This window comes from Thermobia domestica, chromosome 9 (genome assembly GCF_964235325.1).
Source record: "Thermobia domestica chromosome 9, izTheDome1.hap1.1, whole genome shotgun sequence".
Taxonomy (NCBI): Eukaryota; Metazoa; Arthropoda; class Insecta; order Zygentoma; family Lepismatidae; genus Thermobia; species Thermobia domestica.
The window spans coordinates 196,454,658-196,468,892 of record NC_137462.1 but is presented as its reverse complement, the minus strand read 5'-3'; the positions used below and the strand labels follow the sequence as shown (position 1 = coordinate 196,468,892).

Here is a 14,235-nt window from a genome sequence, read left to right as displayed (position 1 = left end):
TGACAAATGCACTTCATCATTATTAATTTCGGGCAGTCATTCTTTAACAATGAGGAAAACGAATTGTTGGTATCCACCATCACGTTTGCACCATCGCACGCCAAGCCGATAATGTTCTTTAGTGGGATGTCTTTCTCCCGCAAACATTCACAGAAAGCGGAATAAATGGCATTTGCTGAACAATCTTTAGCGTCCAACTTCCCTAACTCCAGTAACTGGGTTTGGACCCGACCATTAAATGGTGAAACGTATTGGACCATAACACACAACGTTTTCTGGCACGAAATATCAGTGTTTTCATCCACGAGAATAGAAAAGGGGACTTGCCTTAAGTTTTCAGCAATCCGTTCTGTTTCGGCCCTGGCCAACACATTTTTTACTATCGCAGTACATTTTGACCTCCTTAATTTAATGTTTCTCGCAATTCCGGAGTCATGAAATACATCCTCCAGAAGTGGTACAAGTTGATCAACCACCTGGAAGGCAACGTTGTGCTAAGCGAAGAATGCTGCAATTTTAATTTCCGCACTTTTCACGGCTTCAGATGTATCGTTTGGCTTTGATGTTCGCACAAAATCTTTCAACGAATGCACGGAGCGCAAACTTTTCATATTAGATGCATGTTTTTGTCCCCGAGAATGTTTTTCAAGATCACTTTTCCCACAATTTAGCACAACATTGCAAGCAAAACACAGGCACTTCAGATCAGAATCCCTCACTGGCTGCAGCCAATTTTGAAATTGTGGGTCTTCCATCCATTCAGGTCTAAATTTTTTAAACTGCTTACGAGGAACTTTCTCCTCCGCGGAGAGTTCATTTCTTTTTGCCCGTTTTTTCACTGGAGTTCCTACAGATTCACGCGAATGACTGCCGTCTTCCATTCTGTTACCATTTAACAGTGTGGTATGCTGGTGATATAACACTTCAGATCGTTTTAACAGTTGCAACAAACGTAAGCCAGAGCTACGGACTAAACTGCAAACGCACCAACACAACACGTCCCGAACACGAATCCAAACAAAACTGTTATAATAGTTGGAATTGAGAAATATTTCATCTTATTGCATTGCATTTAATTCAACAATGGGAAGATTAATTTTGATAAAAGATTTTAAATAAGCATTGTTGTAATGTTTCGAATTTAACTGAATATGTTGATCGATGTGCAGTAAGTACGCCAGAAATTTTCACTTGGGGGGGTGTTCAAAATAAAAGGGGGGTGCTCTCAGAATAGTGATATAATTTTTAAATAAACTCAAACAAGAAAACAGTATATTTTGTTACGCAACTATTGCAATACTACTATTACTACTATTAATAATAATAATAATAATAATAATAATAATAATAATAATAATAATAATAATAATAATAATAATAATAATAATAATAATAATAATAATAATAATATCAGCTCTTTGCAGTGATAGGTTCAATAAAGAAAGTTCACACATTTGGGCATTTATTATTATTATTAAACTAAGTAATACAGTGAAACCTCTCAAAACGGACATCGTTGGAACCGATTACTTCTCTGAAAATGAGAGGTGTCCCTAAAGGGAAGGGTTCTCTCTCATAATACCACACCACACATACACCGGTGTATTTATGGCATGGAAGAATAAGGAAGTTTGTCCTCTTATGAAAATGTCCACTATTGAGAGATGCCCGTTAAGAGAGATTTCACTGTATTAGGAATTAACCTCCACTATTTTACCCAGTAATTACATGTGAATTGATTACATACGAATTATTGCAATTATTTTGCAAAATTCTGCTATTATTTCAATTTATTTACCCCCAGCAAGTTTTAGTGGGTGATTTTTTTCCAAAATATTAATTGGGAAAAAATTCCCTCGTCCCATGCTCAAATCACATTCGTTTAGTAATTAATACTGTACATAGTTCCAATTTCATTATTTTAATATTCTAACCCTGTTGTTAACGTTAATTGTTGTAATATTATTTGATCAATTAATCTCCGTTCCTGCCCCTTCCTGGCTACGTTATTCGCTCTGAATATATTTCATAAGACAATTATTCATTGATTTAGTTGTTTTCCAGAAATCCAGTTTTTCAATTTACAAATATTTTGTATCTTTCTGTTTTGTCTTCTTTAATATACCCTAATTTTAATAATCCCAGGGCTCATAGTGGTCTCTGGCCTCTTGTAAATAGTTGAAAAGTGACCAAAAAATGGCCAAAATCACACGAAAAAATGACCAAAATCTCATCATGACCCTTTTTTTCTTTGTCAATTTCTCCATCACCTCTCTCTTTGTTTGTTGTTTTGTTTCTTATTTACTTCTTCTTTTTGAGCTTCCTCCTTTCTTAGGTTTTCAAGGTATGCTTTGTAGTTACGGTAAGCAGACTTAGCAGATGTAAAAAGCTTCTGAGTAAGTGGAACCAGTTCTGGCCTATTTTCGAATTTCTTCATCCCAGGCATTATATTTAACTTAACATTAAAAGTTCTCAAAAACGTGAAGTATTGAAGTATTCATCACCTACTCTGAAGAAGAACATACAAGAAAGCATAACACAAGACGAACATGATGAACTACACAAACACACACACACACAACCTTGAGCGGAGCGTTAACTATTACGAGAGAAAACTAAAAGACTATTATTATAGAAGAAAGAATAGAGACAGAAGGATTCTCAACCCCACCTTGAGAGCTTAAGCACCCACCAACCGTCCACTGTGCTTTAGAAAGAATAAAAGCTGAAGTGAGAATAAAGCTCACTGTTTCACATGTGGCAGCAAGTACTGAAGCTTTCAGAAGAGTAATGAGTAACAAGTTAATGCCTTTTTCCATTTGTTTTTATATATATACATTTTTTACAAAACTTCCAATGTAAAACACAAATCACACGAAAAAGTAACTTTACCTCTCAAAAAAAGTAACTTTTAGTGACAAATTTGAAGAAAAAAGTAACTTTTCGTGACCAACTTGAAAAAAGTAAATTTTAGTTTTAAAAAAGTGACTCGCTATGAACCCTGTTCCGCTCAATAAATTTACGTGAATAAAAGTATACCTTACAAAAAATTAAGCTAGCGCCAAATTCGTTCATACATATCACTAGACAGTCTAAAATATATATAATTCTTAATTCGACCGATCTCTTCATTTCTAAAAGCGTTTTGACTACACCCTTCTAACCTCCGTCCGTTGATACACCACTTGCAGAGCAGGCTCGAAACCAGCCACAGAGCTTGGGGGGGCATGAATATGTTAGGAGGAGCCAAGTCATTAAAAAGTCTCTTACAAATATCTAAATTGTGCAGTTTGTATTGAGGTCTGGAGGGGACATGAAAATTTTAGGGAGGGCCAGGCCTTCCCTAGCCCCTCTCTGGTTGCGAGCCTGTTGCAGAGTAGCACTTACCAACTGAATCTGGTTTTGCCTTGAGGAGGAGGTATAGTCGAGACGTTCTATTGGTCCCCAACTGGCTTCCTTTGTACTCAAGCAGAAAATTTACCCTAACCGCCCTCATAAATAACACTCCAAATAAGCCATAAACGGCACGTGTTCGGTGTCGAAGTAATACGTTGTTGCCACCGTTAAACTTTTATTATCGATGGATACATTATATAATAATAATAATAATAATAATAATAATAATAATAATAATAATAATAATAATAATAATAATAATAATAATAATAATAATAAAACACAACAATCATTAAAGGAATTCAGTATAATAGTATGGACAGGGGCGGTCAAGGACGGATTTCTGGGAGCGGCAAAGAAAGATTGTATTTTTTTTCTCATCAGGCTATTGCGGCACTGCCTTGGGGAAGGGGGAGGACATGGGCGAACTACTTAACATGTTTGGTTCGTACAAGATTTATCCTTATGGAAGTTACATAATATTAACAATATGCTATATTTAAGAGTAATATAAGCACATATCACGAAACTAATGATTGATTTCTTTTTTCTCTTCATTACAACGAATTCAAATTAAAGGCCAATCTACACCATAAAAGATCTTGTACAAGATCTTGTAGCTGTCATTAAAAAAATCTTGAAACCCTACCATATTTCCCCGTGTACACATAGTCTTGATAGGGTCATAAAACATTTTTTCCATCTTGCAAGAAGTTCAACAGTGTCCAACTTTTTGGGTCGTCTTGCTTGCTACCTGCTATCGTTCTCCCGCTGACATAAAAGAAAATCCAGTTGCGCCGCTTCCGAAACAACGGTTTCTTTTGGGCTGGAAGGGGAAGAGCCAAAATACACATTTTTACGACTGCCAGGGAAAACAAGTGTCTCTTCTTTTGTTAACAGCTCGGTTCCATGAATGTAGGCATCGAAATAATTTAGCTTCCTCACAGATATGAAAATAGCATACTGAATTCAGGATGGTACTGCAAGCTAAATTCTGTAATCATAGCAGCTTTAATCGAAGTTATTATCTTTCACAATTACTAATTTTCATAATAATAATAATAATAATAATAATAATAATAATAATAATAATAATAATAATAATAATAATAATAATAATGTTTCTTCCGATAAACTGATTGTCACCAAATAATATTATATATATATATATATATATATATATATATATATATATATATATATATATATATATATATATATATATATATATATGATGGATTAAATGGAAATTTGAACCGATGTACATAGTTTTCAGGGTTGTACTTGAGCAGAAATCCTTAGGTTTTGCAATTATTCTAATTATGCCTATATTTTGATTGTAGATAGAAGCTGCGGTGGCTCAGTGGTAGAGCGTTCACCTCCGTTGCTTGGGGTATCTGGTTCGATCCCAGCTCGCGTGTGAACTTTGTGGTGGACAAACACCATGCTCCTGGGTTTTCTCGGGGTTCTCCCGTTTCCCCCCACTTTTTTCATTCCACCATTTCATTCATATCTCATCACCGTCTCCTTTAGCCTAACCGGCATAACCGTGGGACGTAAAACTTAAAGATTTCATTTCATTTTTTCGCAATAATTCTGTAAGAAGAATAACTCTTTCTTTTAGTTTTATCATAAATTTTAGATGTTATTCTACTTGTTCTTCTTGGAAAAATAACTAGATACTATTCTCTTATTAGCAGCGTTATTCACATCTATATCAGTAAAAATGAAGGTGATTAAAGAAAAAGAAAAAAAAAAGAAAGAAAGCTAACTGCATAGAAATTGAAAATTGACTGACTCAGTTGCAAGTAAACCGTTTGACATTATAGCTGAAACAAAGATGAAACAAACTTACTTCGGTCTAGTATCAAGTCATTTCAATTGTATTGTTTTCCAGTAGTTCACCTCCAACATGCTAAAGCTCGCAGTCAGGGGCGGCTTTAGGATTTTAATTTTGGGTAGGTCCGCTCCTCGCGTATGGATACATATGCACATTCGATTGATTAATGACAATAGGAAATTACTTTTACAGTAGTTGTTGATGCTGTTTATTAAATAATTATTTACCATTAATAGAAAAAGTGAAAATATATTTACTTTTTATTATATCTTTTAGTGTTTATATATTTTCAGTTTTATATATTTTTGGGTAGCCCCGTGTCTACCCGCTAAAACCGCCACTGCTCGCAGTACGTAAAAGGTTCCACAGTTCACAGCCTCAAGACATGTTTGGCCATATATTAAGCAAACAATGCAAAAGGATGCGTAAGACGGCCCTGATCCCCCATTATCTGACCCTATGATTTGATTGAAACTACAAAAAAACACACAAGTATTTTGATATTGATATTGATATTTTGTATTGCTGCTATTTACATTGACAATATAAATATGAAAATCAAAGTATATATGATACTATTGCATATAGTATAGAATTATGTGTACACTGAGAAAAATCCGTTATTCGGACAGGGGTTTGTTGTACAAATATATGGAATCCTTACGATTAGTACGGAAATCTGTACGGAGCATACGTTATCCATATACTACATAGTTACTGCCTTTTTCTCATTTAGACATTATATCATGTCGCTGCAGGGTGTCTGACATCTAACAAACTTCCGTATACTACACATGTATACGTATATTATATACGTCAGCTATATTTTTCATACATCCATCTGTATGTGAGATTCTGACCGCCTATGGACAGTTGTTTCTTTCATCATGAGTGACGTCATTGAACAAAGAACAACTGTCGTTTTCTTGCGAGTCGGTTTATGCATATCGTATCATGGCATGGGAGGTCGTAACACCCCTCATTCTATATCTTCTACTTCGTGCTGTTAATACTTTACTACGCAACACGCTCTTATTAGTTTATTATAAGCTTCATATATTTACTAACTACCGAACGATATTTGTAGCCTCGGGCATAAAATTGGTGAATAATAATAATAATAATAATAATAATAATAATAATAATAATAATAATAATAATAATAATAAGATGATGATGATGAGTCATTTACTGAACGAGGTTTGTTTACAACTGAAAAGAACAAAGGAAGGAAACAAAAGCCTGAGTAAGTACAACAGTTATTATAACATCAATTAAATATTCCTTTAATTACCGATTACTTTAGTATAACTCGCTTTAAGTTTAATATATTAGTAACATGTTAACGTGACTTATGGTTGATGATGAGATAGGTGATAATGGTTGAATAAAGTTGGATGCAACAGGAGAATCCCAAGCACACAGTGTTTGTCCACCAAAAGCTCACTTGACAGTGGCTGAAATTGACCTATGGACCAAACGCGTAAGAGTTGAGCGCTCTATTGGGTCCAAGTGCTTTTCGTGAAACACTGTGAAGGGAGGGAATCAATTTTGTGAAGATAGGCGAATAGCACAGAGAGTTGAGGCACCAAATGTGATGGAGGGGGAGTTACTATTAGTCAACTTCACTTAGTTTTACTATGCATGCAGATTCACTAGCTTATCTGACCTACTTTTAAGCGCGTAACGTTCCAGTTTTGGATGTTCGAAATCTGAAAATATCGTGTTGATAGGTTTTCGCCATAAATACTTTCAATATAGAAAAGTAATTCACGTGAAATATATTTACGACGTTAGAAGGTCCGTGGCATTATTTACATCTCATAGTTTATAAAAGGTATAAATAATACAATGTATATATGTACTGTATGCTGTAGACTTATAACATGAATAAAGGTTTGCAATTTTATTAATAGAGGCCGCGATGGCTCAGTGGTAGAACATTTACCTCTGGTGCATGGGGCTCTTGGTTCGATCCCAACTCGCGCCACGTGAGCTTTCTGGAGGACAAATATCGTGTGCATGTTTTTTCTCGGGATTCTCTCGTTTCCTCACACTTTCTTCATTTCACCATTTCATTCATTTCTCTTCATCACTGCCTCTTTTAGCCTAGCCAGCATAACCGTGGGATGTAAAACTTAGAGATTTCGGAAAATTCGATTACGCCGTTTTAGTGTTTTAAGTTCTTCTAATGTCCTTTTAACACGCAACCACCTAGTTATGTTACTGCATGTAAAGTATTGCTTAAATTGGAGCTTTTGTACAGGGCAACTGTAGTTGCTTCCTCTATTATTAAATAATGAGTTACATAGCCCTATTTTAGATATCGTATTTGAGACAAGAGATTAAATTTCCAGTAATTCTTTCACAGAAATATTATCATACAGGAAATTTTGTCACGGTTATTTTTCACCTTTGTTGAACTAAATAGAGGCAAAGCATAAGCGTCTTTAAATATAGCCTTATGGAGCTATTGAGAAGTGAAACGGATGGTGGACGGCATTTTTTTCAATGGTTCCTTAAAAAAAATCACGTATATGTTATTTGAGGTAAGACTTCCTTTACTAGGTGTAGGCCTACGCCTTAATGCACTGCAACACACAAAATTCATATGAAGAACTGTTTCGTGTGGTGGTGCATCAGTGCAATGAATTTAGTGAATATCCAGACCCTGTAACTGTGGTTATGGATTTCAAGATAGAGGAAATGCGGCTGTAAAAGCAACTTTTGGAAATTCAAGTCGTATACACCGTTGGGTTTTTCATCTGACTCAGTCAACATGAAGGAAGGTCCAAGAGCTTGGACTCACAGAACGGTACAAGAGCAATGAAAATATTCGTCTATTTTGCGAGAAAACGAATGGATTGGCATTTCTTCCCATAGCAGATGTGCATCAATTAATACAAGAGAATTCAGAGGAAGAGCTGGAACTTCTGGACTATTTTGATAGTACTACGTGTCCGGCGCGTATTGCCGTGTTAAAGCTTGGTCTGGGAATATTCGCTTACGTAATGTGCCCCTTCTATATTCCCCAGACACTTGGAATGTTCACCAAGCCACCCTGAACAGCAACTAGGACAAATAATATGTGTGAATCGTGGAACTAGAAGTTTCATCATTTGGTAGGAATGTCCCACCCAACTATTTGGAAGTTTATTCATGGAATTCAACAAGGTTGCTCTTTTATATATTCCGATGCACATTTCTGAGGATCCATTTCGCTACAGATGAAAGAAAGTATGCAGACATGAATGAGTGAAAAAAATTGTTCGCGCCAAAAGAAAAAGGCCAAGGATACAAAATCTTGACACTGACTTCACAAACAATAAAATATAAGTATAAATTAATATAAATATAATTAATATAAATATAATATAAATATAATATAAATTAATAGGGTCTATAAATAAAATGAAAGCTATATGCACAAACACATCATTTTGATCACTCGTGAAGTTAATGATGTGATAAATTAACAACTTACGTCAGGAATTTTATGACACTTTTGGTTTCCTCTTGCGAGAGACGAGGCCATATGAATATGTGTGTCAAAAGAATATAATTTCTGCTGTCATCGAAATAGCATATTGAATTCATCACGGTACTTCAAGCTAAATTCTGTAATCACAATAAATTTTAATCGAAGTTATCATTTCTCATAAGTCATTGTTCAACATTCATCAAAATAGGAAATAAGTAGCAAATAGGAAGTTCAGCTGTTAGTATTTCAAAACTAATAATAATAATAATAATAATAATAATAATAATAATAATAATAATAATAATAATAATAATAATAATAATGGGCTTCTAAGAATGGAGTCAACAGATTTTGGTGAATTGGCCTCCGAACCTATGTGGTCAATAATAATAGTAATAATATAATAGTTGTAGTAGCAGTAGTTCATATTTCTAAAGCTTATATTTCATCTACAAGTGTTTTTCTTATTAGGTATATCGTACGTATAACGAATAACCTATCTCCTTTTGCTTTCCTGGTGGGAATTGACCCCTTTTCATTTTCTGTTGCGAATTATCCGTGACCCGGTTATATATATATTGCCCACTAGCCCGGTCAATGAAGGGAAAATGTCAGAACAAATTTGTAGCAAGATGAATTATCTACCAATCGTTAGCACACATGTAAAGGTATAATTTCTCAAAATTCTCCTAAATTCTCCCCGATGCTTATCCCGCTATTCCCCTAAACCCCCCTGTGAAGAGTTTATGGCATCACTCATATCTTCGTTACTATATACCCTAGCGCGTTCACTCTTTTTTTTCCCCTAAGATTACGTAGTACAAATACGATTCAGTACAATTTATAGCTGGAAGTAACTGGTTAGGGGATATTTGTAAAAATCGAGACCCCCTCCCTCTGGAAGCGTTTACGGTATCACTCATATCTTCGTTATCGTACAGTCTGGCTTGTTTGTTCGTTTTTCATTTTATTTCTAAGACTACTTCTACAAAGAAGGTTCACTAAGATCTTTAACAGGGAGTAACGGTTTGGGAGATATTTGTAAGATGAATCGTGAAAACACCTGCTCGCATCGTGAAACACGGGCCAACAGAGCTGGCATGGCGTAACAACTGACTCGTTATCCCATCCCCCTTCTCTGATATTACACTTGTCTCACTTTTAGATGTGATTTAATTAATGGATAGAATAGAAACGTTCGTAATATATCATCTTTTGATGTTAAAATATACTTTCAAAAGTAATCAAACACAAGCAGGTTTCTAATCCTGAGAGATATCCATATTCCATGAGGAGTAAAATATATAAATTAGTCCCTAACGGAGCGCTTGTTTAAAGGCTGTAGGAAAAAAAAAATATATAAAACTTCTTTCAAAAGGAAGATTCTGGGTGCGTTCGCCACTCCTCAGTGCCGCCTCTAGAAGGGTGGAGATAAATACGAATTATGAAGCACTGCAGTCCACACTTTTAGTTAGCGAACCAAATATCGAAAAATGTTTCAAGTTTATTTTTCAAACCTGCCCGCCCCCTCAAAAATTCCTGGATCCGCCTCCGGTATCGGCTGTTGCCAATTAATTGCTAATAGTCATAGCGTACCTTTTGAAATGATTTCAAATGTTCTTTGCATAAAGTCCGTTCGCACATGCACCCTTTTACTGTGCGCCCTGGAGCAACTGTTCCACTCGCTCCGTTGTAGTTACACCACTGGCCCAGGTCATACTAATATACTAAAAAATGTGATATTTGGAAGAAAAATCATTTTAATATGATAGCAAGGAATCAGAAAGGATTTTAAATTAAAATACGAACTCAAATGGGGAAGCGGTAATGGGTGTTCAAATGTTTTACCGAGAGTATTTTAGAAATCCCTTAAGTAAGGGACGTGAAACTCGGCATATCAACTCCTTGTTATAAATAACTGAACACATGCTGCAGCGTTGTCAAAAATTTCGATGTTGAAGAGGGAATGAAGGCCAATTTCTTTAATATTTCAAATTTTGCGATTCTTTGTTTAGAAAAAGGTCAAATGTAAGGATTTTTTTTAAAATTGGAGATGTGTAATTCTGTATTTGAACTCTTAATTAAAAATAGTGAATATCTGAAAGCCACATAAATGTGAAGAAAAATACAATATATAGATAGACTTCATTCAGGTGATTCAGGTAAACCCATTTGTCATCCAGGCAGAACCCTGTAATGAGAAGGTTCACTATTTGTCCACTAGAGCGCAGTGCTGCATGGGTGGAAATGTCTTTCTTGCTTTCAAGAAGTTGATATGTGTAGACAGTAAATAGAAAGATTGGGTTTCAAGATTTTTTTATGACAGCTACAAGATCTTGTACAAGATCTTTTATGGTGTAGATTGGCCTTAAATGAAATATTTCAGTTTAACGCCCCAGAATTATGCCCTTCAAGCTAAAGAAGACGGAAGGGGAAGGATGCAATGAAGACAAAAGTAACGAAAAAACTAGATAAATCTGTCTTTCTGCGAAGACTACTGAAGAATCAGTAACCAAGAGGGTGAAAATTGCAACATCACTTTCTTTTTCAGCAGGTCAACTGGCAGGCAACCCTCAACTGGAAGGACTTGTTGAATTATCCCTCCCATGTAACAAAGAAACACGCGGTTTCCTTCATTGCGTTCCGCTTCCTTTGTAGCCGCCTGGGGATGGTTCGAGCGATTTTACTATAGGTGAATGACCGTTCAAGACGTTGCCAATTTCAGTCATCTGCATCTGTCCATCAATCTCTTTTCTCGGAAACGACCGCGGAGCCCAGAAGGGTAGGTATCAGCGGTCTGTTTTGTCAATTGTTTCAATCGAAACACCGCCCGAAACAATGAGGTCATGTGGTTCTCGAAGCCGTACATGAGAAAGAGGTCGCTTCGTATTTTGAAGTGAAATAAATAAATAACAATATTGCCTTCCTTCCTAAACGCTAAACCTTTTTTATCTTGATGTAATAAATAACCTATATGATACTGATTGATACAATTGGATTTGGGGGAGTATTCCTTTTCCATCCAGGGGTGTGTGTAAAGAAATTTGGAGGGGTGTTTGTAGGGGGGGTGTAGATTACTCCCTGTCGATGTGTAATGATAAATATTAACGAATGCAAAACAAGATAACTTGTGACAATTTATGTGAAAAATGAGCAACGGATTATGTTTGGAACAAATAGGATGTTGAATTTATGCTGAATTTTAATGAGATTAATCAGATACGTAAATACATTCAATCTATAAATGATTGAAAAGAGGTTCAAATTTCACTGCAATATTGAGAGATTACAAGAAATTTCCCTTTTTTCCTTTTCTCCAAAATTTACTCAAAATTTCCCTGCGCCAAGGGAAATTTCCCTTTAATTGGCATCACTGAACATACCTGACACCAAACAAAAAAGTTGCCAGGGCTTAGAAACTAATAATAAAAAAATATCACTGTAGAACACTTTCATAATGAAAATTTTAACACTTTACTGTTTGATTTGTTTAAACAGTAAAATTTGTAAATCTATCTTGTGTATTTATATACTAAGAAAATTCACTATTGACACGCTTGAGGAATATTCTTATTACTTTTTACTTTCGAAAGAAGAGAAGGTGAACAATTGTGGTCAAGTACTAGTATTGAATTAAATGAGAAAATGAGGGTTCTTTCCAAATTCCAATTAATAATTATTAGTCATTGATGAGATAGCAGAGTATTACCTCCGGAAAGATTGTAAATTGTAAATAGAAAAAAAGGTAAAATATAAGGTAAACAAAAATGAATTAGATAGTTTTGTTCTATGCATATTTTGTATCAAAATTAGTCCAGCTTAATTCAAAATTAAGTGCAAAGAAGTTTTTCTGTAGTTCAAGGCTAAACTTTAGTATTGACGTAACACTACCAATAAATTGAGTACAAATATATTGTACGGATCTATATATAATTTCATTAGTACTAAGAACAAGGGTTAAATTCCAAAGTTGGGCGTCCGTTTCTAGCAAAATTTTTAAAATTTACAGGAAATATATGGATAATTTGATCGATTGTGTGCTTGATAATATATAAAAGTCTCGAAAAAACTGTTTATTTGTTATATATAAGCGGTTATAAACATGGGACTATATGGCGAGCGGAAGGAACTACTTGGCGCAAGGTAACCGAACAGTTGCATTGTGGGAAAGAAACGAGCATTTATGTTACCAATATGGCGAATGTACAAGGGCAATGAACTAGCAATTTTAACATTTGTGAAGGAATACATTGATAACAAGCAAAATCTTTTGAAAGTTTGTGAAGACCACGGATTAATGAACCAAATAACAAATTGCAGAAAGTATGGAAAGGAGATAACAATGAAAAAAACTTGATTAAAGCGGACGCCCAACTTTGGAATATATGCCAAGAACAATCTGGCGCTACTCGAGCAGACGGTTCTACCAGATTTTTAACATTTTTTTTTTTTAATTTTCAGGTTAGGTTAGAGTTTTGTATTTCTTATAGCAGAGTATACACTAAATGAGGAGCTCAATTACTGTTTGCAATTTGACGTCAAGAGAGCTCAAGTTAAATACAGTTTGGACATATGACAAAAACTACAGTGCATAAGACGCGAACCAACTTGTGCTATCTGGTCACTAAAAAGTACGAATGTTATCTAACCGAGTCACAGCAGGAACGAAGCATGGAGCCCGAGCGTTAGTGAGGGGGTTCGTCCGTACGAAGCAGGCACGTTAGCGACGGACGGTATACGCATAAACGAGGATAGTGGAAGAATACACATACAATACTTCCACTATCACTCAAAATTCATTTTAATATTCTGTGCACTGACAGTAATTACTTATATTTATACTCTCATTTCTTCACGAAAAATATTTCACATCGTATTTTACCTATATATTTTATTTGGTAGAACCGTGTGCTCGAGTGAACCCAATAATCCGTCATAAAAATTATAATTTTAGGTTTGAAATAAATGGGGCATATGAAGAACAATTGTGTATGATATTAAATTCCGTTGGCGGAGAAATTTATCACGATGTGTGAAATCATTTCCGAGGCATTGTAGGATTAAAATGAATGAGTGGATTTCAAAGATAATGTGTAACACTAATTTCCACCGGCGGAGTATTTCTGTACAGTGGAGGAATAATATATTTTTTTTTACAAGTATAGATTGGCCAATGTTTATTTGAGGGTTCACTTTTTTTCTCGAATTGCAAAAATGAGACGATTTCGCTAATTTCTGTTTATATTAGATTAGGTATCGCTTGGTATTGTGAATTAAGACTTACCCAGTGCGCAGTTGGGTACTTTATCTAAACGTAAACCGTATAGATTTACAAGTGTAAAAAAAAAATTTAAAAATACAAGAGCTCTATCTTCTGTGTTGTTATGCGATATTAAGTTTTTTTTTTTTTTTTTCACTATCTTCGTTTTTGCGTATGGAGCACTCCTCGTCGGTGAAGCGCCTACACCCTTCGGATGCTGTACTCCTGCTCTGACTTGGTTAGATAACATTCTCGGTT

At 35.1% G+C, this 14,235-nt stretch overlaps 1 protein-coding gene across 7 annotated transcripts in view; it reads left to right on the top strand.

Annotated features, from left to right (window-relative positions):
* The first annotated feature begins 12,146 nt into the window (after positions 1-12,146).
* The window catches only part of LOC145660522 (putative methyltransferase DDB_G0268948), a 61,585-nt gene continuing 59,496 nt past the window's right edge, over positions 12,147-14,235 (top strand). For 2 of the 7 annotated variants that reach the window (XR_014126821.1, XM_081725700.1), the window contains exon 1: positions 12,149-12,462. The gene's annotated coding sequence lies outside the window, so the exon portion shown is untranslated. Of the gene's footprint in view, positions 12,475-14,235 lie in introns of all 7 variants that reach the window. The other 5 variants (XR_014126820.1, XR_014126822.1, XM_081725699.1 and 2 more) reach the window with 5 other exon arrangements.